At 55.5% G+C, this 25,191-nt stretch overlaps 9 non-coding genes across 9 annotated transcripts; all 9 read left to right on the top strand.

Annotated features, from left to right (window-relative positions):
- Positions 1–1,076: 1,076 nt before the first annotated feature.
- LOC132361891 (small nucleolar RNA SNORD116) lies at positions 1,077–1,169 on the top strand. Its single transcript, XR_009502155.1, has one exon. It is a non-coding gene; the product is annotated as a small nucleolar RNA SNORD116 (small nucleolar RNA).
- A 2,646-nt stretch (positions 1,170–3,815) lies between these two features.
- On the top strand, positions 3,816–3,908 carry LOC132360921 (small nucleolar RNA SNORD116). The gene has a single exon (XR_009501239.1). It is a non-coding gene; the product is annotated as a small nucleolar RNA SNORD116 (small nucleolar RNA).
- Positions 3,909–6,598: 2,690 nt separating this feature from the next.
- On the top strand, positions 6,599–6,691 carry LOC132361890 (small nucleolar RNA SNORD116). Its single transcript, XR_009502154.1, has one exon. It is a non-coding gene; the product is annotated as a small nucleolar RNA SNORD116 (small nucleolar RNA).
- A 2,646-nt stretch (positions 6,692–9,337) lies between these two features.
- On the top strand, positions 9,338–9,430 carry LOC132360920 (small nucleolar RNA SNORD116). The gene has a single exon (XR_009501238.1). It is a non-coding gene; the product is annotated as a small nucleolar RNA SNORD116 (small nucleolar RNA).
- Positions 9,431–12,120: 2,690 nt separating this feature from the next.
- LOC132361889 (small nucleolar RNA SNORD116) lies at positions 12,121–12,213 on the top strand. The gene has a single exon (XR_009502153.1). It is a non-coding gene; the product is annotated as a small nucleolar RNA SNORD116 (small nucleolar RNA).
- A 2,646-nt stretch (positions 12,214–14,859) lies between these two features.
- Positions 14,860–14,952, top strand: LOC132360994 (small nucleolar RNA SNORD116). Its single transcript, XR_009501311.1, has one exon. It is a non-coding gene; the product is annotated as a small nucleolar RNA SNORD116 (small nucleolar RNA).
- Positions 14,953–17,642: 2,690 nt separating this feature from the next.
- On the top strand, positions 17,643–17,735 carry LOC132361886 (small nucleolar RNA SNORD116). Its single transcript, XR_009502151.1, has one exon. It is a non-coding gene; the product is annotated as a small nucleolar RNA SNORD116 (small nucleolar RNA).
- A 2,646-nt stretch (positions 17,736–20,381) lies between these two features.
- LOC132360918 (small nucleolar RNA SNORD116) lies at positions 20,382–20,474 on the top strand. Its single transcript, XR_009501237.1, has one exon. It is a non-coding gene; the product is annotated as a small nucleolar RNA SNORD116 (small nucleolar RNA).
- A 2,690-nt stretch (positions 20,475–23,164) lies between these two features.
- Positions 23,165–23,257, top strand: LOC132361885 (small nucleolar RNA SNORD116). Its single transcript, XR_009502150.1, has one exon. It is a non-coding gene; the product is annotated as a small nucleolar RNA SNORD116 (small nucleolar RNA).
- Positions 23,258–25,191: the final 1,934 nt, after the last annotated feature.

Below are 25,191 nucleotides of genomic sequence, written 5' to 3'. Positions count from 1 at the left end.
ACGCACTTGGTCCGCAGTTCCTTAGCCCCTTGAGAAGTGCCGTGCTGCATCTTTCCTGTAGGCAACTGCAGGTCGCTATCAGCCCGCCCCTGGGATGTTCCCTTGCTTCCAGGAGTGCTGGGAGTGACCCCAAGGGCACATCAGATGTGCTGGTAGGTGGCAGGGTCTCCAGGTCCACATAGATGTGACAGCCACGGCCGGGAGGCAGGTCTCGTCCAGTCTTTGTGCTTTGGTCAGAAGGCGTGGCTGTGAGAGAGCGGGAGTCTGTGGACTATTTCAACAGTCCCTGGGGGTCAAAGTTCGCATGTGGCCTCTTGAAGCTGACAGGGGTCTTTCTCCTTTCAGTTGGGGGTCCAACCAGGATGGTGTGTATAAACTATGGCGTTTACTGTTGGAGGCGTCTGCAGAGGGCCACAGGGACACCCAGAGACCAAGACGCGTATTCAGCGGCACACACCGGAACCCACGAGTGCATCTTCGTGCGCAGTCACAGTCACACACGCCCACACGCGTGAATACACACATACAGCGTCTCACACACCGGCCAACGTACATGCCTAACTTCCTCCAGTCGTGCTGTGAGACACGCAATCAGTTTTCGGTAAGGGATAGTGGTACTTGGGTAGCAGGTTCCGGGCTGACACGTAGGTAAGTTTTCACAAGAATCATGTTCTCTGAGGACTCTGGTGCAATTCAGAAGCCTGCCTGATTTCTGTCCACTTCTCAGGTGCAGTTGCAGGGTAAGGCTGGCCGTCGGCAAAGACAAGAAGACCTTCGTGTTGTCTGATAACTGGATGTGCTAAGGGGAACTGGAAAAAGTGGAGCAGGCGCACGTTGCTGAGCGTGGCTGGGGATAACTCAGGACAGTAGCATTCACCCATACTAAGATGTGCCATTGGCTATTAGGTTTTCCTCAGATGGGTCCAATGGCTGCAAGAGTGGATTGATTGTTGGTCTTGCTGAGTGGCTTGAGGACTGTGGATTCCCCAGGCTGTTGGAGTACTTCTGGGTCATGGCTCCTCTGCAGAGCCCCACGGCCTGCCCGTTTGTGTTCTGCAGCGTCCCAGAATGTGCTTGGATCGATGATGACACCCTTGTATGCATTCCTTGGAAAATCTGAACAAAATGAGTGAGAAAGCTCTACGGTCTCCACATGGAAACTGAGGTCCAGCAGGTTTCCTCTCGGGGGTAGGGGACAGTTAGCAGTGAGGACCAACATCCCCTGCTGACATGCATGCAAATACCACTAAGGGCTCTCACATTGGAGGGGCTCCTGTCTGAGGGTCGACCGTGTCTGCCCATAAGCTGGGTCATCTATGAATCCGTGGTCCCTGCTAAAAGGCCGTGAGGGAATGCAAGGGGGCAGGGTCTCCTGCTAGTCTTCAGAGTCAGAGTGTGTGCTGGTGTGGGCCCAGTGAGCTTTCAGCTTGGAGAAGTGTGTTTTGACCAGGATCATGCTTTGTGCATGCCGCTTCGGTGGTTGATTTTGGAAGCCAAAATGAGCAAGGTTCCCTGGTTGGAGCCTGCAGCCTCAGGCCAGGCCTGTGGCCCTCTCTGTTGTTGTGTTTGGTGCGGTGAGGTTCTTGAGTGCCAGGTGGGGCTGGAGCAGTGGGCGGGGGTTGGATGGAATTTGGTGATGGTGGAAGGGGGCTGATGGATTAGGCCTCGGTGCTGCCCCTGAAGCTGCCAGCACACTGTTGGCGCTATGTGGATCATCGTGGAGTGGGGTGACGATCGAGTGCTGCATTTAAGCCTGCGTAGTGGCTGCTGCCCTGGAGAGAAAGGTAAGGTATCATGAGGACAGGTCCTGTGTGATGTCGTGGGATGGGCTGTCATCATTGGGTTGCAGGCGCTGGCCTCGGCTTCCCAAGGATGTGTCTTGTTCGTGATGGCCTGGCATCAGCTGCCTATGGTGGGGATGGCTTTGGCAGTTCATGAGGATGCAGTGAGGTAGGTTACCTGTGAAGAGTTGCAATCCCGTTTCCAGAGGAGTGACTCCCCACGGGTGTCTTGCGGGACATAGAGAAGATGGACATGCTGAGGCATCTGTGCCGGCCTTCTCTGGGGGAGGTGAGTTATGCAAACAAGCCCTTTGGTCGCTCTTTTCCCTCTTTTGGGAATGTGCAAAGCGATAGTGTTTCTGCCGGAGGGCATGACGCGGCCGGCCCGTGTGGCATGCAGGCCTTTCGAATAGCCAGAGCTTTATCCAGAGCAGTCCATTGGCGGGGCAGAGAAGGGGGCACTGTTGCCATCCCTGGTGCACTGCCAAGGCCAGCCACTGTTCCCTTTCAGGCTTCCAAGTCCCCTCACATGGCAGAGGTCTTCCGTTGAAAGTATATCTGTGGTCCTCGGGGACCATGCCTTTGATCACTGTGAGTTCCTCGGTGCTGCCACTGTGGCAGTGGAGAATTTCCAGGATGCCTCAGGTGGGATCAGCATCTTCAAAGCAGACAGGCTTGCGGTCTGTCTTCCCTGGTGTTCAGTGTTCCCGTGTTCGGAAGATGTCTGTGTCTTCCAGTAGGGACGCGTCGCCCTGCTGGCTGGAGTAGGGCACGGTGGACGAGGCTGTTGAGCGTTTGAGCGGTTCCTTAGGGGTCAGGGCCGCAAACCTTGCAGGATGGGAGCTGCCTGAGACATGGCCGGGAAGGTGGCCTAGTTTCCGCTGTGGGGTTCCAACATGGGTCATGGCTGCTGAAGCCCACTGCTTCCTGTGGTGGGCATTCCCACGGGTCCAAGGAAAGTGGTTAGGCCTAGTTGGCGAGAAGTTGCACTTTGTTCGATGTTCTTTAGCCCCTTGAGTGGATTCAGGCTGCATCTTGCCAGTAGAATGCTGTAGGTCGGTGTCAGCTCACCCATGGGAGTTCCCTTGCTTCCGAAAGTGCTGGGAGTGGCCCCAAGTGCACATCAGATGTGCTGGTAGCTGGCAGGTTCTCGAGTTGCACGTAGATGTCACACCCACGGCCGGGAGGCAGGTCTCGTCCAGTCTTTGTGCTCTGGTCAGAAGGCGTGGCTGTGGGAGAGTGGGCGTCCGTGGAGTATTTCAACAGCCCCTGGGGGTTAAAGTTTGCATGCGGCCTCTGGAAGCTGACAGGGGGCTTTCTCCTTTCAGTTGGGGGTCTAGCCAGGGTGTTGTTATACACAACTATGGCGTTTACCGTTGGACGCCTCTTCACAGGGCTACAGGGACACACAGAGACCAAGACGCGTAGTCAGCGGCACACAGAGAAACCCACAAGAGCGTCTGCGTGCGCAGTCACAGTCACACACGCCCACACGCGTGAACACACAAATACAGCCTCTCACACACCGGCCAATGTATGTGCCTAACTTCCTGCAGTCGTACTATCAGACATGCAGTCAATTCTCGGTAAGGGATAGAGGTCCTTGGGAAGCAGTTTCAGAGCTCAAGCCCAGGTAAATGTTTGTATGGATCATGTCCTCTGAGGACACCAGTCCACTTCCCAGGTGCAGTTGCTGGGCAAGCCTCGCCGTCGGCAAAAACAAGAAGATCTTCGTGTGCTCTGATGACTGGAGGTGCTAAGAAGAACTGGAAAAAGTGAGGCGGGACCATGTTCCCGAGCATGGTCGCGGATAACTCAGGACGGTAGGTATTCAACCACCCCAAGATGTGCCATTAGATATTAGGTTTTCCTCAGATGGGCCCAATGGCTGCAAGAGTGGCTTGATTGTTCGTCTTGTTGAGTGGCCTGAGGGCTATGGATTCTCCAGGCTTTTGGGGTACTCCAGGCTCATGGCTCCCCTGCAGAGCCCCACGCACTGCCCGGTTGTGTTCTGCAGCATCCCAGCATGTGCTTGGATCGATGATGACACTCTTGTATGCATTCCTTGGAAACTCTGAACAGAATGGGTGAGAACACTCTACCGTCTCCTTATCGAAACTGAGGTTCAGCACGTTTCCTCTCTCGGGTGTAGGGGACTGTTAGGAGTGAGGGCCAGTGTCCCCTGCCGACATGCACGCAAATACCACCAAGGACTCCAGTATTGGAGGGGCTCCTGTCTGAGGATCGACCGTGTCTGCACATAAGCTGGCTTATCTGTGTATCCCGGGTCCCTGCTGAAAGGCGGTTGAAGGAATGCGAGGGGGCAGGCTCTCTTGCTGGTCTTAAGAGTCCGGGTGTGTGCCGGTCTAGGCCCAGTGTGCTTGCCATTGGATAGGTGTGTTTTGGCCAGGATCACGCTTCGTGCATGCTGTTTCGTGTGTTTATTTTGGAAGCCAAAATGAGCAAGCGTCCCTGGTTTGTGCCTGGAGCCTGAGGCCAGGCCTGTGGCCCTCCCTGTCCTAGTGTTTTGCACAGTGAGGTTTTTGAGTCCCTAGTGAGGCTGGAGAATTGGGCGGGGTTGGGCTCGGGTTGGGCGTCGGCGGAAAGGGGCTGATGGATTAGGCCACACTGCTGCCCTTGTCTGCTCCTCTACTTTAACACCCAGCACAGTGTTGGTGCCAAGTGGGGCATCGTGGAGTGGGGTGAGGATCGAGTGCTGCATTTAAACCTGCGTGGTCGCTGATGGCCTGGACAGGAAGGTAAGGGATGATGAGGACCGGACCTTTGTGAGGTCGTGGAATAGGCTGTCATAATTGGGTTGCAGGTGCTGGCCTTGGCTTCCCAAGGATGAGTCGTGTTCGTGATGGGCTGGCATCAGCTGCCTATGGAGGGGGTGGCACTGGCAGTTCAAGTGCATGAGGTGAGGTAGGTAACCTGTGTAGAGTTATCATCCCATTGCCGGAGGAATGACACCCAAATGGTGTCTTGGGGGACGTAGAGAAGATCGACATTGTGAGGCGTCTGTGCCGGCCTCCTTGGAGGTAGGTGAGTTATGCGAACATCCATATTGGCTGCTTTCTTCCCTTGTTTGGGAATGTGCAAAGCAAAAGTGTTTCTCCCGGGGGGGCATGACACCGCCAGCCAGTTTGGCATGCAGGCCGTTCGAACAGCCTGAGGTTTATCTGCAGCAGTCCGTGGGTGGGGCAGAGATGGGGGCACTGTTGCGATGCCAGGTGTGCTGTCGTGGACAGCCACTGTGCCCTTTCAAGCTTCCAGGTCCCCTCGTGTGGCAGAGGTCTTCCGTTGAAAGTCTGTCTGTGGTCCTCAGGAACAGTGCATTTGCTCGCTGTGAGTTCCTCGGTAGTGTTGCTGTGGGAGTGGAGAATTGCCAGGATGCATGGGGTGGTGTGGGCATCATCAAAGCAGACAGGCTTGCGGTCTGTCTTCCCTGGTGTTCAGTGTCCCCGTGTTCGCATGATGTCTGTGGCTTCCAATAGTGTCGAGTCGCCCTGCATGCAGGAGGAGGGCACTTAGGAAGAGGCTGTGTATCATTTGAGCGTTTTCCCAGTTGTCAGGGCCACGAACCCTGCCAGTTGGAAACTTGCCGATACGTGGGTGAGGAGGTGGCCTAAATTCGGCTCTGGTGTTCCAACCTGTGTCATGGTTGCTGAAGCCCAACACTTCCCATTGTGGGCATTCCCACGGGGTCACGGAGAGTGATTTGGTCTAGTTGGTGAGAAGACGCACTTGGTCCGCAGTTCCTTAGCCCCTTGAGAAGTGCCGTGCTGCATCTTTCCTGTAGGCAACTGCAGGTCGCTATCAGCCCGCCCCTGGGATGTTCCCTTGCTTCCAGGAGTGCTGGGAGTGACCCCAAGGGCACATCAGATGTGCTGGTAGGTGGCAGGGTCTCCAGGTCCACATAGATGTGACAGCCACGGCCGGGAGGCAGGTCTCGTCCAGTCTTTGTGCTTTGGTCAGAAGGCGTGGCTGTGAGAGAGCGGGAGTCTGTGGACTATTTCAACAGTCCCTGGGGGTCAAAGTTCGCATGTGGCCTCTTGAAGCTGACAGGGGTCTTTCTCCTTTCAGTTGGGGGTCCAACCAGGATGGTGTGTATAAACTATGGCGTTTACTGTTGGAGGCGTCTGCAGAGGGCCACAGGGACACCCAGAGACCAAGACGCGTATTCAGCGGCACACACCGGAACCCACGAGTGCATCTTCGTGCGCAGTCACAGTCACACACGCCCACACGCGTGAATACACACATACAGCGTCTCACACACCGGCCAACGTACATGCCTAACTTCCTCCAGTCGTGCTGTGAGACACGCAATCAGTTTTCGGTAAGGGATAGTGGTACTTGGGTAGCAGGTTCCGGGCTGACACGTAGGTAAGTTTTCACAAGAATCATGTTCTCTGAGGACTCTGGTGCAATTCAGAAGCCTGCCTGATTTCTGTCCACTTCTCAGGTGCAGTTGCAGGGTAAGGCTGGCCGTCGGCAAAGACAAGAAGACCTTCGTGTTGTCTGATAACTGGATGTGCTAAGGGGAACTGGAAAAAGTGGAGCAGGCGCACGTTGCTGAGCGTGGCTGGGGATAACTCAGGACAGTAGCATTCACCCATACTAAGATGTGCCATTGGATATTAGGTTTTCCTCAGATGGGTCCAATGGCTGCAAGAGTGGATTGATTGTTGGTCTTGCTGAGTGGCTTGAGGACTGTGGATTCCCCAGGCTGTTGGAGTACTTCTGGGTCATGGCTCCTCTGCAGAGCCCCACGGCCTGCCCGTTTGTGTTCTGCAGCGTCCCAGAATGTGCTTGGATCGATGATGACACCCTTGTATGCATTCCTTGGAAAATCTGAACAAAATGAGTGAGAAAGCTCTACGGTCTCCACATGGAAACTGAGGTCCAGCAGGTTTCCTCTCGGGGGTAGGGGACAGTTAGCAGTGAGGACCAACATCCCCTGCTGACATGCATGCAAATACCACTAAGGGCTCTCACATTGGAGGGGCTCCTGTCTGAGGGTCGACCGTGTCTGCCCATAAGCTGGGTCATCTATGAATCCGTGGTCCCTGCTAAAAGGCCGTGAGGGAATGCAAGGGGGCAGGGTCTCCTGCTAGTCTTCAGAGTCAGAGTGTGTGCTGGTGTGGGCCCAGTGAGCTTTCAGCTTGGAGAAGTGTGTTTTGACCAGGATCATGCTTTGTGCATGCCGCTTCGGTGGTTGATTTTGGAAGCCAAAATGAGCAAGGTTCCCTGGTTGGAGCCTGCAGCCTCAGGCCAGGCCTGTGGCCCTCTCTGTTGTTGTGTTTGGTGCGGTGAGGTTCTTGAGTGCCAGGTGGGGCTGGAGCAGTGGGCGGGGGTTGGATGGAATTTGGTGATGGTGGAAGGGGGCTGATGGATTAGGCCTCGGTGCTGCCCCTGAAGCTGCCAGCACACTGTTGGCGCTATGTGGATCATCGTGGAGTGGGGTGACGATCGAGTGCTGCATTTAAGCCTGCGTAGTGGCTGCTGCCCTGGAGAGAAAGGTAAGGTATCATGAGGACAGGTCCTGTGTGATGTCGTGGGATGGGCTGTCATCATTGGGTTGCAGGCGCTGGCCTCGGCTTCCCAAGGATGTGTCTTGTTCGTGATGGCCTGGCATCAGCTGCCTATGGTGGGGATGGCTTTGGCAGTTCATGAGGATGCAGTGAGGTAGGTTACCTGTGAAGAGTTGCAATCCCGTTTCCAGAGGAGTGACTCCCCACGGGTGTCTTGCGGGACATAGAGAAGATGGACATGCTGAGGCATCTGTGCCGGCCTTCTCTGGGGGAGGTGAGTTATGCAAACAAGCCCTTTGGTCGCTCTTTTCCCTCTTTTGGGAATGTGCAAAGCGATAGTGTTTCTGCCGGAGGGCATGACGCGGCCGGCCCGTGTGGCATGCAGGCCTTTCGAATAGCCAGAGCTTTATCCAGAGCAGTCCATTGGCGGGGCAGAGAAGGGGGCACTGTTGCCATCCCTGGTGCACTGCCAAGGCCAGCCACTGTTCCCTTTCAGGCTTCCAAGTCCCCTCACATGGCAGAGGTCTTCCGTTGAAAGTATATCTGTGGTCCTCGGGGACCATGCCTTTGATCACTGTGAGTTCCTCGGTGCTGCCACTGTGGCAGTGGAGAATTTCCAGGATGCCTCAGGTGGGATCAGCATCTTCAAAGCAGACAGGCTTGCGGTCTGTCTTCCCTGGTGTTCAGTGTTCCCGTGTTCGGAAGATGTCTGTGTCTTCCAGTAGGGACGCGTCGCCCTGCTGGCTGGAGTAGGGCACGGTGGACGAGGCTGTTGAGCGTTTGAGCGGTTCCTTAGGGGTCAGGGCCGCAAACCTTGCAGGGTGGGAGCTGCCTGAGACATGGCCGGGAAGGTGGCCTAGTTTCCGCTGTGGGGTTCCAACATGGGTCATGGCTGCTGAAGCCCACTGCTTCCTGTGGTGGGCATTCCCACGGGTCCAAGGAAAGTGGTTAGGCCTAGTTGGCGAGAAGTTGCACTTTGTTCGATGTTCTTTAGCCCCTTGAGTGGATTCAGGCTGCATCTTGCCAGTAGAATGCTGTAGGTCGGTGTCGGCTCACCCATGGGAGTTCCCTTGCTTCCGAAAGTGCTGGGAGTGACCCCAAGTGCCCATCAGATGTGCTGGTAGCTGGCAGGTTCTCGAGTTGCACGTAGATGTCACACCCACGGCCGGGAGGCAGGTCTCGTCCAGTCTTTGTGCTCTGGTCAGAAGGCGTGGCTGTGGGAGAGTGGGCGTCCGTGGAGTATTTCAACAGCCCCTGGGGGTTAAAGTTTGCATGCGGCCTCTGGAAGCTGACAGGGGGCTTTCTCCTTTCAGTTGGGGGTCTAGCCAGGGTGTTGTTATACACAACTATGGCGTTTACCGTTGGACGCCTCTTCACAGGGCTACAGGGACACACAGAGACCAAGACGCGTAGTCAGCGGCACACAGAGAAACCCACAAGAGCGTCTGCGTGCGCAGTCACAGTCACACACGCCCACACGCGTGAACACACAAATACAGCCTCTCACACACCGGCCAATGTATGTGCCTAACTTCCTGCAGTCGTACTATCAGACATGCAGTCAATTCTCGGTAAGGGATAGAGGTCCTTGGGAAGCAGTTTCAGAGCTCAAGCCCAGGTAAATGTTTGTATGGATCATGTCCTCTGAGGACACCAGTCCACTTCCCAGGTGCAGTTGCTGGGCAAGCCTCGCCGTCGGCAAAAACAAGAAGATCTTCGTGTGCTCTGATGACTGGAGGTGCTAAGAAGAACTGGAAAAAGTGAGGCGGGACTATGTTCCCGAGCATGGTCGCGGATAACTCAGGACGGTAGGTATTCAACCACCCCAAGATGTGCCATTAGATATTAGGTTTTCCTCAGATGGGCCCAATGGCTGCAAGAGTGGCTTGATTGTTCGTCTTGTTGAGTGGCCTGAGGGCTATGGATTCTCCAGGCTTTTGGGGTACTCCAGGCTCATGGCTCCCCTGCAGAGCCCCACGCACTGCCCGGTTGTGTTCTGCAGCATCCCAGCATGTGCTTGGATCGATGATGACACTCTTGTATGCATTCCTTGGAAACTCTGAACAGAATGGGTGAGAACACTCTACCGTCTCCTTATCGAAACTGAGGTTCAGCACGTTTCCTCTCTCGGGTGTAGGGGACTGTTAGGAGTGAGGGCCAGTGTCCCCTGCCGACATGCACGCAAATACCACCAAGGACTCCAGTATTGGAGGGGCTCCTGTCTGAGGATCGACCGTGTCTGCACATAAGCTGGCTTATCTGTGTATCCCGGGTCCCTGCTGAAAGGCGGTTGAAGGAATGCGAGGGGGCAGGCTCTCTTGCTGGTCTTAAGAGTCCGGGTGTGTGCCGGTCTAGGCCCAGTGTGCTTGCCATTGGATAGGTGTGTTTTGGCCAGGATCACGCTTCGTGCATGCTGTTTCGTGTGTTTATTTTGGAAGCCAAAATGAGCAAGCGTCCCTGGTTTGTGCCTGGAGCCTGAGGCCAGGCCTGTGGCCCTCCCTGTCCTAGTGTTTTGCACAGTGAGGTTTTTGAGTCCCTAGTGAGGCTGGAGAATTGGGCGGGGTTGGGCTCGGGTTGGGCGTCGGCGGAAAGGGGCTGATGGATTAGGCCACACTGCTGCCCTTGTCTGCTCCTCTACTTTAACACCCAGCACAGTGTTGGTGCCAAGTGGGGCATCGTGGAGTGGGGTGAGGATCGAGTGCTGCATTTAAACCTGCGTGGTCGCTGATGGCCTGGACAGGAAGGTAAGGGATGATGAGGACCGGACCTTTGTGAGGTCGTGGAATAGGCTGTCATAATTGGGTTGCAGGTGCTGGCCTTGGCTTCCCAAGGATGAGTCGTGTTCGTGATGGGCTGGCATCAGCTGCCTATGGAGGGGGTGGCACTGGCAGTTCAAGTGCATGAGGTGAGGTAGGTAACCTGTGTAGAGTTATCATCCCATTGCCGGAGGAATGACACCCAAATGGTGTCTTGGGGGACGTAGAGAAGATCGACATTGTGAGGCGTCTGTGCCGGCCTCCTTGGAGGTAGGTGAGTTATGCGAACATCCATATTGGCTGCTTTCTTCCCTTGTTTGGGAATGTGCAAAGCAAAAGTGTTTCTCCCGGGGGGGCATGACACCGCCAGCCAGTTTGGCATGCAGGCCGTTCGAACAGCCTGAGGTTTATCTGCAGCAGTCCGTGGGTGGGGCAGAGATGGGGGCACTGTTGCGATGCCAGGTGTGCTGTCGTGGACAGCCACTGTGCCCTTTCAAGCTTCCAGGTCCCCTCGTGTGGCAGAGGTCTTCCGTTGAAAGTCTGTCTGTGGTCCTCAGGAACAGTGCATTTGCTCGCTGTGAGTTCCTCGGTAGTGTTGCTGTGGGAGTGGAGAATTGCCAGGATGCATGGGGTGGTGTGGGCATCATCAAAGCAGACAGGCTTGCGGTCTGTCTTCCCTGGTGTTCAGTGTCCCCGTGTTCGCATGATGTCTGTGGCTTCCAATAGTGTCGAGTCGCCCTGCATGCAGGAGGAGGGCACTTAGGAAGAGGCTGTGTATCATTTGAGCGTTTTCCCAGTTGTCAGGGCCACGAACCCTGCCAGTTGGAAACTTGCCGATACGTGGGTGAGGAGGTGGCCTAAATTCGGCTCTGGTGTTCCAACCTGTGTCATGGTTGCTGAAGCCCAACACTTCCCATTGTGGGCATTCCCACGGGGTCACGGAGAGTGATTTGGTCTAGTTGGTGAGAAGACGCACTTGGTCCGCAGTTCCTTAGCCCCTTGAGAAGTGCCGTGCTGCATCTTTCCTGTAGGCAACTGCAGGTCGCTATCAGCCCGCCCCTGGGATGTTCCCTTGCTTCCAGGAGTGCTGGGAGTGACCCCAAGGGCACATCAGATGTGCTGGTAGGTGGCAGGGTCTCCAGGTCCACATAGATGTGACAGCCACGGCCGGGAGGCAGGTCTCGTCCAGTCTTTGTGCTTTGGTCAGAAGGCGTGGCTGTGAGAGAGCGGGAGTCTGTGGACTATTTCAACAGTCCCTGGGGGTCAAAGTTCGCATGTGGCCTCTTGAAGCTGACAGGGGTCTTTCTCCTTTCAGTTGGGGGTCCAACCAGGATGGTGTGTATAAACTATGGCGTTTACTGTTGGAGGCGTCTGCAGAGGGCCACAGGGACACCCAGAGACCAAGACGCATATTCAGCGGCACACACCGGAACCCACGAGTGCATCTTCGTGCGCAGTCACAGTCACACACGCCCACACGCGTGAATACACACATACAGCGTCTCACACACCGGCCAACGTACATGCCTAACTTCCTCCAGTCGTGCTGTGAGACACGCAATCAGTTTTCGGTAAGGGATAGTGGTACTTGGGTAGCAGGTTCCGGGCTGACACGTAGGTAAGTTTTCACAAGAATCATGTTCTCTGAGGACTCTGGTGCAATTCAGAAGCCTGCCTGATTTCTGTCCACTTCTCAGGTGCAGTTGCAGGGTAAGGCTGGCCGTCGGCAAAGACAAGAAGACCTTCGTGTTGTCTGATAACTGGATGTGCTAAGGGGAACTGGAAAAAGTGGAGCAGGCGCACGTTGCTGAGTGTGGCTGGGGATAACTCAGGACAGTAGCATTCACCCATACTAAGATGTGCCATTGGATATTAGGTTTTCCTCAGATGGGTCCAATGGCTGCAAGAGTGGATTGATTGTTGGTCTTGCTGAGTGGCTTGAGGACTGTGGATTCCCCAGGCTGTTGGAGTACTTCTGGGTCATGGCTCCTCTGCAGAGCCCCACGGCCTGCCCGTTTGTGTTCTGCAGCGTCCCAGAATGTGCTTGGATCGATGATGACACCCTTGTATGCATTCCTTGGAAAATCTGAACAAAATGAGTGAGAAAGCTCTACGGTCTCCACATGGAAACTGAGGTCCAGCAGGTTTCCTCTCGGGGGTAGGGGACAGTTAGCAGTGAGGACCAACATCCCCTGCTGACATGCATGCAAATACCACTAAGGGCTCTCACATTGGAGGGGCTCCTGTCTGAGGGTCGACCGTGTCTGCCCATAAGCTGGGTCATCTATGAATCCGTGGTCCCAGCTAAAAGGCCGTGAGGGAATGCAAGGGGGCAGGGTCTCCTGCTAGTCTTCAGAGTCAGAGTGTGTGCTGGTGTGGGCCCAGTGAGCTTTCAGCTTGGAGAAGTGTGTTTTGACCAGGATCATGCTTTGTGCATGCCGCTTCGGTGGTTGATTTTGGAAGCCAAAATGAGCAAGGTTCCCTGGTTGGAGCCTGCAGCCTCAGGCCAGGCCTGTGGCCCTCTCTGTTGTTGTGTTTGGTGCGGTGAGGTTCTTGAGTGCCAGGTGGGGCTGGAGCAGTGGGCGGGGGTTGGATGGAATTTGGTGATGGTGGAAGGGGGCTGATGGATTAGGCCTCGGTGCTGCCCCTGAAGCTGCCAGCACACTGTTGGCGCTATGTGGATCATCGTGGAGTGGGGTGACGATCGAGTGCTGCATTTAAGCCTGCGTAGTGGCTGCTGCCCTGGAGAGAAAGGTAAGGTATCATGAGGACAGGTCCTGTGTGATGTCGTGGGATGGGCTGTCATCATTGGGTTGCAGGCGCTGGCCTCGGCTTCCCAAGGATGTGTCTTGTTCGTGATGGCCTGGCATCAGCTGCCTATGGTGGGGATGGCTTTGGCAGTTCATGAGGATGCAGTGAGGTAGGTTACCTGTGAAGAGTTGCAATCCCGTTTCCAGAGGAGTGACTCCCCACGGGTGTCTTGCGGGACATAGAGAAGATGGACATGCTGAGGCATCTGTGCCGGCCTTCTCTGGGGGAGGTGAGTTATGCAAACAAGCCCTTTGGTCGCTCTTTTCCCTCTTTTGGGAATGTGCAAAGCGATAGTGTTTCTGCCGGAGGGCATGACGCGGCCGGCCCGTGTGGCATGCAGGCCTTTCGAATAGCCAGAGCTTTATCCAGAGCAGTCCATTGGCGGGGCAGAGAAGGGGGCACTGTTGCCATCCCTGGTGCACTGCCAAGGCCAGCCACTGTTCCCTTTCAGGCTTCCAAGTCCCCTCACATGGCAGAGGTCTTCCGTTGAAAGTATATCTGTGGTCCTCGGGGACCATGCCTTTGATCACTGTGAGTTCCTCGGTGCTGCCACTGTGGCAGTGGAGAATTTCCAGGATGCCTCAGGTGGGATCAGCATCTTCAAAGCAGACAGGCTTGCGGTCTGTCTTCCCTGGTGTTCAGTGTTCCCGTGTTCGGAAGATGTCTGTGTCTTCCAGTAGGGACGCGTCGCCCTGCTGGCTGGAGTAGGGCACGGTGGACGAGGCTGTTGAGCGTTTGAGCGGTTCCTTAGGGGTCAGGGCCGCAAACCTTGCAGGGTGGGAGCTGCCTGAGACATGGCCGGGAAGGTGGCCTAGTTTCCGCTGTGGGGTTCCAACATGGGTCATGGCTGCTGAAGCCCACTGCTTCCTGTGGTGGGCATTCCCACGGGTCCAAGGAAAGTGGTTAGGCCTAGTTGGCGAGAAGTTGCACTTTGTTCGATGTTCTTTAGCCCCTTGAGTGGATTCAGGCTGCATCTTGCCAGTAGAATGCTGTAGGTCGGTGTCAGCTCACCCATGGGAGTTCCCTTGCTTCCGAAAGTGCTGGGAGTGACCCCAAGTGCACATCAGATGTGCTGGTAGCTGGCAGGTTCTCGAGTTGCACGTAGATGTCACACCCACGGCCGGGAGGCAGGTCTCGTCCAGTCTTTGTGCTCTGGTCAGAAGGCGTGGCTGTGGGAGAGTGGGCGTCCGTGGAGTATTTCAACAGCCCCTGGGGGTTAAAGTTTGCATGCGGCCTCTGGAAGCTGACAGGGGGCTTTCTCCTTTCAGTTGGGGGTCTAGCCAGGGTGTTGTTATACACAACTATGGCGTTTACCGTTGGACGCCTCTTCACAGGGCTACAGGGACACACAGAGACCAAGACGCGTAGTCAGCGGCACACAGAGAAACCCACAAGAGCGTCTGCGTGCGCAGTCACAGTCACACACGCCCACACGCGTGAACACACAAATACAGCCTCTCACACACCGGCCAATGTATGTGCCTAACTTCCTGCAGTCGTACTATCAGACATGCAGTCAATTCTCGGTAAGGGATAGAGGTCCTTGGGAAGCAGTTTCAGAGCTCAAGCCCAGGTAAATGTTTGTATGGATCATGTCCTCTGAGGACACCAGTCCACTTCCCAGGTGCAGTTGCTGGGCAAGCCTCGCCGTCGGCAAAAACAAGAAGATCTTCGTGTGCTCTGATGACTGGAGGTGCTAAGAAGAACTGGAAAAAGTGAGGCGGGACCATGTTCCCGAGCATGGTCGCGGATAACTCAGGACGGTAGGTATTCAACCACCCCAAGATGTGCCATTAGATATTAGGTTTTCCTCAGATGGGCCCAATGGCTGCAAGAGTGGCTTGATTGTTCGTCTTGTTGAGTGGCCTGAGGGCTATGGATTCTCCAGGCTTTTGGGGTACTCCAGGCTCATGGCTCCCCTGCAGAGCCCCACGCACTGCCCGGTTGTGTTCTGCAGCATCCCAGCATGTGCTTGGATCGATGATGACACTCTTGTATGCATTCCTTGGAAACTCTGAACAGAATGGGTGAGAACACTCTACTGTCTCCTTATCGAAACTGAGGTTCAGCACGTTTCCTCTCTCGGGTGTAGGGGACTGTTAGGAGTGAGGGCCAGTGTCCCCTGCCGACATGCACGCAAATACCACCAAGGACTCCAGTATTGGAGGGGCTCCTGTCTGAGGATCGACCGTGTCTGCACATAAGCTGGCTTATCTGTGTATCCCGGGTCCCTGCTGAAAGGCGGTTGAAGGAATGCGAGGGGGCAGGCTCTCTTGCTGGTCTTAAGAGTCCGGGTGTGTGCCGGTCTAGGCCCAGTGTGCTTGCCATTGGATAGGTGTGTTTTGGCCAGGATCACGCTTCGTGCATGCTGTTTCGTGTGTTTATTTTGGAAGCCAAAATGAGCAAGCGTCCCTGGTTTGTGCCTGGAGCCTGAGGCCAGGCCTGTGGCCCTCCCTGTCCTAGTGTTTTGCACAGTGAGGTTTTTGAGTCCCTAGTGAGGCTGGAGAATTGGGCGGGGTTGGGCTCGGGTTGGGCGTCGGCGGAAAGGGGCTGATGGATTAGGCCACACTGCTGCCCTTGTCTGCTCCTCTACTTTAACACCCAGCACAGTGTTGGTGCCAAGTGGGGCATCGTGGAGTGGGGTGAGGATCGAGTGCTGCATTTAAACCTGCGTGGTCGCTGATGGCCTGGACAGGAAGGTAAGGGATGATGAGGACCGGTCCTTTGTGAGGTCGTGGAATAGGCTGTCATAATTGGGTTGCAGGTGCTGGCCTTGGCTTCCCAAGGATGAGTCGTGTTCGTGATGGGCTGGCATCAGCTGCCTATGGAGGGGGTGGCACTGGCAGTTCAAGTGCATGAGGTGAGGTAGGTAACCTGTGTAGAGTTATCATCCCATTGCCGGAGGAATGACACCCAAATGGTGTCTTGGGGGACGTAGAGAAGATCGACATTGTGAGGCGTCTGTGCCGGCCTCCTTGGAGGTAGGTGAGTTATGCGAACATCCATATTGGCTGCTTTCTTCCCTTGTTTGGGAATGTGCAAAGCAAAAGTGTTTCTCCCGGGGGGGCATGACACCGCCAGCCAGTTTGGCATGCAGGCCGTTCGAACAGCCTGAGGTTTATCTGCAGCAGTCCGTGGGTGGGGCAGAGATGGGGGCACTGTTGCGATGCCAGGTGTGCTGTCATGGACAGCCACTGTGCCCTTTCAAGCTTCCAGGTCCCCTCGTGTGGCAGAGGTCTTCCGTTGAAAGTCTGTCTGTGGTCCTCAGGAACAGTGCATTTGATCGCTGTGAGTTCCTCGGTAGTGTTGCTGTGGGAGTGGAGAATTGCCAGGATGCATGGGGTGGTGTGGGCATCATCAAAGCAGACAGGCTTGCGGTCTGTCTTCCCTGGTGTTCAGTGTCCCCGTGTTCGCATGATGTCTGTGGCTTCCAATAGTGTCGAGTCGCCCTGCATGCAGGAGGAGGGCACTTAGGAAGAGGCTGTGTATCATTTGAGCGTTTTCCCAGTTGTCAGGGCCACGAACCCTGCCAGTTGGAAACTTGCCGATACGTGGGTGAGGAGGTGGCCTAAATTCGGCTCTGGTGTTCCAACCTGTGTCATGGTTGCTGAAGCCCAACACTTCCCATTGTGGGCATTCCCACGGGGTCACGGAGAGTGATTTGGTCTAGTTGGTGAGAAGACGCACTTGGTCCGCAGTTCCTTAGCCCCTTGAGAAGTGCCGTGCTGCATCTTTCCTGTAGGCAACTGCAGGTCGCTATCAGCCCGCCCCTGGGATGTTCCCTTGCTTCCAGGAGTGCTGGGAGTGACCCCAAGGGCACATCAGATGTGCTGGTAGGTGGCAGGGTCTCCAGGTCCACATAGATGTGACAGCCACGGCCGGGAGGCAGGTCTCGTCCAGTCTTTGTGCTTTGGTCAGAAGGCGTGGCTGTGAGAGAGCGGGAGTCTGTGGACTATTTCAACAGTCCCTGGGGGTCAAAGTTCGCATGTGGCCTCTTGAAGCTGACAGGGGTCTTTCTCCTTTCAGTTGGGGGTCCAACCAGGATGGTGTGTATAAACTATGGCGTTTACTGTTGGAGGCGTCTGCAGAGGGCCACAGGGACACCCAGAGACCAAGACGCGTATTCAGCGGCACACACCGGAACCCACGAGTGCATCTTCGTGCGCAGTCACAGTCACACACGCCCACACGCGTGAATACACACATACAGCGTCTCACACACCGGCCAACGTACATGCCTAACTTCCTCCAGTCGTGCTGTGAGACACGCAATCAGTTTTCGGTAAGGGATAGTGGTACTTGGGTAGCAGGTTCCGGGCTGACACGTAGGTAAGTTTTCACAAGAATCATGTTCTCTGAGGACTCTGGTGCAATTCAGAAGCCTGCCTGATTTCTGTCCACTTCTCAGGTGCAGTTGCAGGGTAAGGCTGGCCGTCGGCAAAGACAAGAAGACCTTCGTGTTGTCTGATAACTGGATGTGCTAAGGGGAACTGGAAAAAGTGGAGCAGGCGCACGTTGCTGAGTGTGGCTGGGGATAACTCAGGACAGTAGCATTCACCCATACTAAGATGTGCCATTGGATATTAGGTTTTCCTCAGATGGGTCCAATGGCTGCAAGAGTGGATTGATTGTTGGTCTTGCTGAGTGGCTTGAGGACTGTGGATTCCCCAGGCTGTTGGAGTACTTCTGGGTCATGGCTCCTCTGCAGAGCCCCACGGCCTGCCCGTTTGTGTTCTGCAGCGTCCCAGAATGTGCTTGGATCGATGATGACACCCTTGTATGCATTCCTTGGAAAATCTGAACAAAATGAGTGAGAAAGCTCTACGGTCTCCACATGGAAACTGAGGTCCAGCAGGTTTCCTCTCGGGGGTAGGGGACAGTTAGCAGTGAGGACCAACATCCCCTGCTGACATGCATGCAAATACCACTAAGGGCTCTCACATTGGAGGGGCTCCTGTCTGAGGGTCGACCGTGTCTGCCCATAAGCTGGGTCATCTATGAATCCGTGGTCCCAGCTAAAAGGCCGTGAGGGAATGCAAGGGGGCAGGGTCTCCTGCTAGTCTTCAGAGTCAGAGTGTGTGCTGGTGTGGGCCCAGTGAGCTTTCAGCTTGGAGAAGTGTGTTTTGACCAGGATCATGCTTTGTGCATGCCGCTTCGGTGGTTGATTTTGGAAGCCAAAATGAGCAAGGTTCCCTGGTTGGAGCCTGCAGCCTCAGGCCAGGCCTGTGGCCCTCTCTGTTGTTGTGTTTGGTGCGGTGAGGTTCTTGAGTGCCAGGTGGGGCTGGAGCAGTGGGCGGGGGTTGGATGGAATTTGGTGATGGTGGAAGGGGGCTGATGGATTAGGCCTCGGTGCTGCCCCTGAAGCTGCCAGCACACTGTTGGCGCTATGTGGATCATCGTGGAGTGGGGTGACGATCGAGTGCTGCATTTAAGCCTGCGTAGTGGCTGCTGCCCTGGAGAGAAAGGTAAGGTATCATGAGGACAGGTCCTGTGTGATGTCGTGGGATGGGCTGTCATCATTGGGTTGCAGGCGCTGGCCTCGGCTTCCCAAGGATGTGTCTTGTTCGTGATGGCCTGGCATCAGCTGCCTATGGTGGGGATGGCTTTGGCAGTTCATGAGGATGCAGTGAGGTAGGTTACCTGTGAAGAGTTGCAATCCCGTTTCCAGAGGAGTGACTCCCCACGGGTGTCTTGCGGGACATAGAGAAGATGGACATGCTGAGGCATCTGTGCCGGCCTTCTCTGGGGGAGGTGAGTTATGCAAACAAGCCCTTTGGTCGCTCTTTTCCCTCTTTTGGGAATGTGCAAAGCGATAGTGTTTCTGCCGGAGGGCATGACGCGGCCGGCCCGTGTGGCATGCAGGCCTTTCGAATAGCCAGAGCTTTATCCAGAGCAGTCCATTGGCGGGGCAGAGAAGGGGGCACTGTTGCCATCCCTGGTGCACTGCCAAGGCCAGCCACTGTTCCCTTTCAGGCTTCCAAGTCCCCTCACATGGCAGAGGTCTTCCGTTGAAAGTATATCTGTGGTCCTCGGGGACCATGCCTTTGATCACTGTGAGTTCCTCGGTGCTGCCACTGTGGCAGTGGAGAATTTCCAGGATGCCTCAGGTGGGATCAGCATCTTCAAAGCAGACAGGCTTGCGGTCTGTCTTCCCTGGTGTTCAGTGTTCCCGTGTTCGGAAGATGTCTGTGTCTTCCAGTAGGGACGCGTCGCCCTGCTGGCTGGAGTAGGGCACGGTGGACGAGGCTGTTGAGCGTTTGAGCGGTTCCTTAGGGGTCAGGGCCGCAAACCTTGCAGGGTGGGAGCTGCCTGAGACATGGCCGGGAAGGTGGCCTAGTTTCCGCTGTGGGGTTCCAACATGGGTCATGGCTGCTGAAGCCCACTGCTTCCTGTGGTGGGCATTCCCACGGGTCCAAGGAAAGTGGTTAGGCCTAGTTGGCGAGAAGTTGCACTTTGTTCGATGTTCTTTAGCCCCTTGAGTGGATTCAGGCTGCATCTTGCCAGTAGAATGCTGTAGGTCGGTGTCGGCTCACCCATGGGAGTTCCCTTGCTTCCGAAAGTGCTGGGAGTGACCCCAAGTGCCCATCAGATGTGCTGGTAGCTGGCAGGTTCTCGAGTTGCACGTAGATGTCACACCCACGGCCGGGAGGCAGGTCTCGTCCAGTCTTTGTGCTCTGGTCAGAAGGCGTGGCTGTGGGAGAGTGGGCGTCCGTGGAGTATTTCAACAGCCCCTGGGGGTTAAAGTTTGCATGCGGCCTCTGGAAGCTGACAGGGGGCTTTCTTCTTTCAGTTGGGGGTCTAGCCAGGGTGTTGTTATACACAACTATGGCGTTTACCGTTGGACGCCTCTTCACAGGGCTACAGGGACACACAGAGACCAAGACGCGTAGTCAGCGGCACACAGAGAAACCCACAAGAGCGTCTGCGTGCGCAGTCACAGTCACACACGCCCACACGCGTGAACACACAAATACAGCCTCTCACACACCGGCCAATGTATGTGCCTAACTTCCTGCAGTCGTACTATCAGACATGCAGTCAATTCTCGGTAAGGGATAGAGGTCCTTGGGAAGCAGTTTCAGAGCTCAAGCCCAGGTAAATGTTTGTATGGATCATGTCCTCTGAGGACACCAGTCCACTTCCCAGGTGCAGTTGCTGGGCAAGCCTCGCCGTCGGCAAAAACAAGAAGATCTTCGTGTGCTCTGATGACTGGAGGTGCTAAGAAGAACTGGAAAAAGTGAGGCGGGACCATGTTCCCGAGCATGGTCGCGGATAACTCAGGACGGTAGGTATTCAACCACCCCAAGATGTGCCATTAGATATTAGGTTTTCCTCAGATGGGCCCAATGGCTGCAAGAGTGGCTTGATTGTTCGTCTTGTTGAGTGGCCTGAGGGCTATGGATTCTCCAGGCTTTTGGGGTACTCCAGGCTCATGGCTCCCCTGCAGAGCCCCACGCACTGCCCGGTTGTGTTCTGCAGCATCCCAGCATGTGCTTGGATCGATGATGACACTCTTGTATGCATTCCTTGGAAACTCTGAACAGAATGGGTGAGAACACTCTACCGTCTCCTTATCGAAACTGAGGTTCAGCACGTTTCCTCTCTCGGGTGTAGGGGACTGTTAGGAGTGAGGGCCAGTGTCCCCTGCCGACATGCACGCAAATACCACCAAGGACTCCAGTATTGGAGGGGCTCCTGTCTGAGGATCGACCGTGTCTGCACATAAGCTGGCTTATCTGTGTATCCCGGGTCCCTGCTGAAAGGCGGTTGAAGGAATGCGAGGGGGCAGGCTCTCTTGCTGGTCTTAAGAGTCCGGGTGTGTGCCGGTCTAGGCCCAGTGTGCTTGCCATTGGATAGGTGTGTTTTGGCCAGGATCACGCTTCGTGCATGCTGTTTCGTGTGTTTATTTTGGAAGCCAAAATGAGCAAGCGTCCCTGGTTTGTGCCTGGAGCCTGAGGCCAGGCCTGTGGCCCTCCCTGTCCTAGTGTTTTGCACAGTGAGGTTTTTGAGTCCCTAGTGAGGCTGGAGAATTGGGCGGGGTTGGGCTCGGGTTGGGCGTCGGCGGAAAGGGGCTGATGGATTAGGCCACACTGCTGCCCTTGTCTGCTCCTCTACTTTAACACCCAGCACAGTGTTGGTGCCAAGTGGGGCATCGTGGAGTGGGGTGAGGATCGAGTGCTGCATTTAAACCTGCGTGGTCGCTGATGGCCTGGACAGGAAGGTAAGGGATGATGAGGACCGGTCCTTTGTGAGGTCGTGGAATAGGCTGTCATAATTGGGTTGCAGGTGCTGGCCTTGGCTTCCCAAGGATGAGTCGTGTTCGTGATGGGCTGGCATCAGCTGCCTATGGAGGGGGTGGCTTTGGCAGTTCAAGTGCATGAGGTGAGGTAGGTAACCTGTGTAGAGTTATCATCTCATTGCCGGAGGAATGACATCCAAAGGGTGTCTTGGGGGACGTAGAGAAGATCGACATTGTGAGGCGTCTGTGCCGGCCTCCTTGGAGGTAGGTGAGTTATGCGAACATCCCTATTGGCTGCTTTCTTCCCTTGTTTGGGAATGTGCAAAGCAAAAGTGTTTCTCCCGGGGGGGCATGACACCGCCAGCCAGTTTGGCATGCAGGCCGTTCGAACAGCCTGAGGTTTATCTGCAGCAGTCCGTGGGTGGGGCAGAGATGGGGGCACTGTTGCGATGCCAGGTGTGCTGTCGTGGACAGCCACTGTGCCCTTTCAAGCTTCCAGGTCCCCTCGTGTGGCAGAGGTCTTCCGTTGAAAGTCTGTCTGTGGTCCTCAGGAACAGTGCATTTGATCGCTGTGAGTTCCTCGGTAGTGTTGCTGTGGGAGTGGAGAATTGCCAGGATGCATGGGGTGGTGTGGGCATCATCAAAGCAGACAGGCTTGCGGTCTGTCTTCCCTGGTGTTCAGTGTCCCCGTGTTCGCATGATGTCTGTGGCTTCCAATAGTGTCGAGTCGCCCTGCATGCAGGAGGAGGGCACTTAGGAAGAGGCTGTGTATCATTTGAGCGTTTTCCCAGTTGTCAGGGCCACGAACCCTGCCAGTTGGAAACTTGCCGATACGTGGGTGAGGAGGTGGCCTAAATTCGGCTCTGGTGTTCCAACCTGTGTCATGGTTGCTGAAGCCCAACACTTCCCATTGTGGGCATTCCCACGGGGTCGCGGAGAGTGATTTGGTCTAGTTGGTGAGAAGACGCACTTGGTCCGCAGTTCCTTAGCCCCTTGAGAAGTGCCGTGCTGCATCTTTCCTGTAGGCAACTGCAGGTCGCTATCAGCCCGCCCCTGGGATGTTCCCTTGCTTCCAGGAGTGCTGGGAGTGACCCCAAGGGCACATCAGATGTGCTGGTAGGTGGCAGGGTCTCCAGGTCCACATAGATGTGACAGCCACGGCCGGGAGGCAGGTCTCGTCCAGTCTTTGTGCTTTGGTCAGAAGGCGTGGCTGTGAGAGAGCGGGAGTCTGTGGACTAATTCAACAGTCCCTGGGGGTCAAAGTTCGCATGTGGCCTCTTGAAGCTGACAGGGGTCTTTCTCCTTTCAGTTGGGGGTCCAACCAGGATGGTGTGTATAAACTATGGCGTTTACTGTTGGAGGCGTCTGCAGAGGGCCACAAGGACACCCAGAGACCAAGACGCGTATTCAGCGGCACACACCGGAACCCACGAGTGCATCTTCGTGCGCAGTCACAGTCACACACGCCCACACGCGTGAATACACACATACAGCGTCTCACACACCGGCCAACGTACATGCCTAACTTCCTCCAGTCGTGCTGTGAGACACGCAATCAGTTTTCGGTAAGGGATAGTGGTACTTGGGTAGCAGGTTCCGGGCTGACACGTAGGTAAGTTTTCACAAGAATCATGTTCTCTGAGGACTCTGGTGCAATTCAGAAGCCTGCCTGATTTCTGTCCACTTCTCAGGTGCAGTTGCAGGGTAAGGCTGGCCGTCGGCAAAGACAAGAAGACCTTCGTGTTGTCTGATAACTGGATGTGCTAAGGGGAACTGGAAAAAGTGGAGCAGGCGCACGTTGCTGAGCGTGGCTGGGGATAACTCAGGACAGTAGCATTCACCCATACTAAGATGTGCCATTGGATATTAGGTTTTCCTCAGATGGGTCCAATGGCTGCAAGAGTGGATTGATTGTTGGTCTTGCTGAGTGGCTTGAGGACTGTGGATTCCCCAGGCTGTTGGAGTACTTCTGGGTCATGGCTCCTCTGCAGAGCCCCACGGCCTGCCCGTTTGTGTTCTGCAGCGTCCCAGAATGTGCTTGGATCGATGATGACACCCTTGTATGCATTCCTTGGAAAATCTGAACAAAATGAGTGAGAAAGCTCTACGGTCTCCACATGGAAACTGAGGTCCAGCAGGTTTCCTCTCGGGGGTAGGGGACAGTTAGCAGTGAGGACCAACATCCCCTGCTGACATGCATGCAAATACCACTAAGGGCTCTCGCATTGGAGGGGCTCCTGTCTGAGGGTCGACCGTGTCTGCCCATAAGCTGGGTCATCTATGAATCCGTGGTCCCTGCTAAAAGGCCGTGAGGGAATGCAAGGGGGCAGGGTCTCCTGCTAGTCTTCAGAGTCAGAGTGTGTGCTGGTGTGGGCCCAGTGAGCTTTCAGCTTGGAGAAGTGTGTTTTGACCAGGATCATGCTTTGTGCATGCCGCTTCGGTGGTTGATTTTGGAAGCCAAAATGAGCAAGGTTCCCTGGTTGGAGCCTGCAGCCTCAGGCCAGGCCTGTGGCCCTCTCTGTTGTTGTGTTTGGTGCGGTGAGGTTCTTGAGTGCCAGGTGGGGCTGGAGCAGTGGGCGGGGGTTGGATGGAATTTGGTGATGGTGGAAGGGGGCTGATGGATTAGGCCTCGGTGCTGCCCCTGAAGCTGCCAGCACACTGTTGGCGCTATGTGGATCATCGTGGAGTGGGGTGACGATCGAGTGCTGCATTTAAGCCTGCGTAGTGGCTGCTGCCCTGGAGAGAAAGGTAAGGTATCATGAGGACAGGTCCTGTGTGATGTCGTGGGATGGGCTGTCATCATTGGGTTGCAGGCGCTGGCCTCGGCTTCCCAAGGATGTGTCTTGTTCGTGATGGCCTGGCATCAGCTGCCTATGGTGGGGATGGCTTTGGCAGTTCATGAGGATGCAGTGAGGTAGGTTACCTGTGAAGAGTTGCAATCCCGTTTCCAGAGGAGTGACTCCCCACGGGTGTCTTGCGGGACATAGAGAAGATGGACATGCTGAGGCATCTGTGCCGGCCTTCTCTGGGGGAGGTGAGTTATGCAAACAAGCCCTTTGGTCGCTCTTTTCCCTCTTTTGGGAATGTGCAAAGCGATAGTGTTTCTGCCGGAGGGCATGACGCGGCCGGCCCGTGTGGCATGCAGGCCTTTCAAATAGCCAGAGCTTTATCCAGAGCAGTCCGTTGGCGGGGCAGAGAAGGGGGCACTGTTGCCATCCCTGGTGCACTGCCAAGGCCAGCCACTGTTCCCTTTCAGGCTTCCAAGTCCCCTCACATGGCAGAGGTCTTCCGTTGAAAGTATATCTGTGGTCCTCGGGGACCATGCCTTTGATCACTGTGAGTTCCTCGGTGCTGCCACTGTGGCAGTGGAGAATTTCCAGGATGCCTCAGGTGGGATCAGCATCTTCAAAGCAGACAGGCTTGCCGTCTGTCTTCCCTGGTGTTCAGTGTTCCCGTGTTCGGAAGATGTCTGTGTCTTCCAGTAGGGACGCGTCGCCCTGCTGGCTGGAGTAGGACACGGTGGACGAGGCTGTTGAGCGGTTGAGCGGTTCCTTAGGGGTCAGGGCCGCAAACCTTGCAGGATGGGAGCTGCCTGAGACATGGCCGGGAAGGTGGCCTAGTTTCCGCTGTGGGGTTCCAACATGGGTCATGGCTGCTGAAGCCCACTGCTTCCTGTGGTGGGCATTCCCACGGGTCCAAGGAAAGTGGTTAGGCCTAGTTGGCGAGAAGTTGCACTTTGTTCGATGTTCTTTAGCCCCTTGAGTGGATTCAGGCTGCATCTTGCCAGTAGAATGCTGTAGGTCGGTGTCAGCTCACCCATGGGAGTTCCCTTGCTTCCGAAAGTGCTGGGAGTGACCCCAAGTGCACATCAGATGTGCTGGTAGCTGGCAGGTTCTCGAGTTGCACGTAGATGTCACACCCACGGCCGGGAGGCAGGTCTCGTCCAGTCTTTGTGCTCTGGTCAGAAGGCGTGGCTGTGGGAGAGTGGGCGTCCGTGGAGTATTTCAACAGCCCCTGGGGGTTAAAGTTTGCATGCGGCCTCTGGAAGCTGACAGGGGGCTTTCTCC

The sequence above is a fragment of the Balaenoptera ricei genome, chromosome 2, assembly GCF_028023285.1.
Source record: "Balaenoptera ricei isolate mBalRic1 chromosome 2, mBalRic1.hap2, whole genome shotgun sequence".
Lineage (NCBI taxonomy): Eukaryota > Metazoa > Chordata > Mammalia > Artiodactyla > Balaenopteridae > Balaenoptera > Balaenoptera ricei.
The sequence above is the reverse complement of the archived record's forward strand: the minus strand, read 5'-3'. Positions and strand labels throughout refer to the sequence as shown.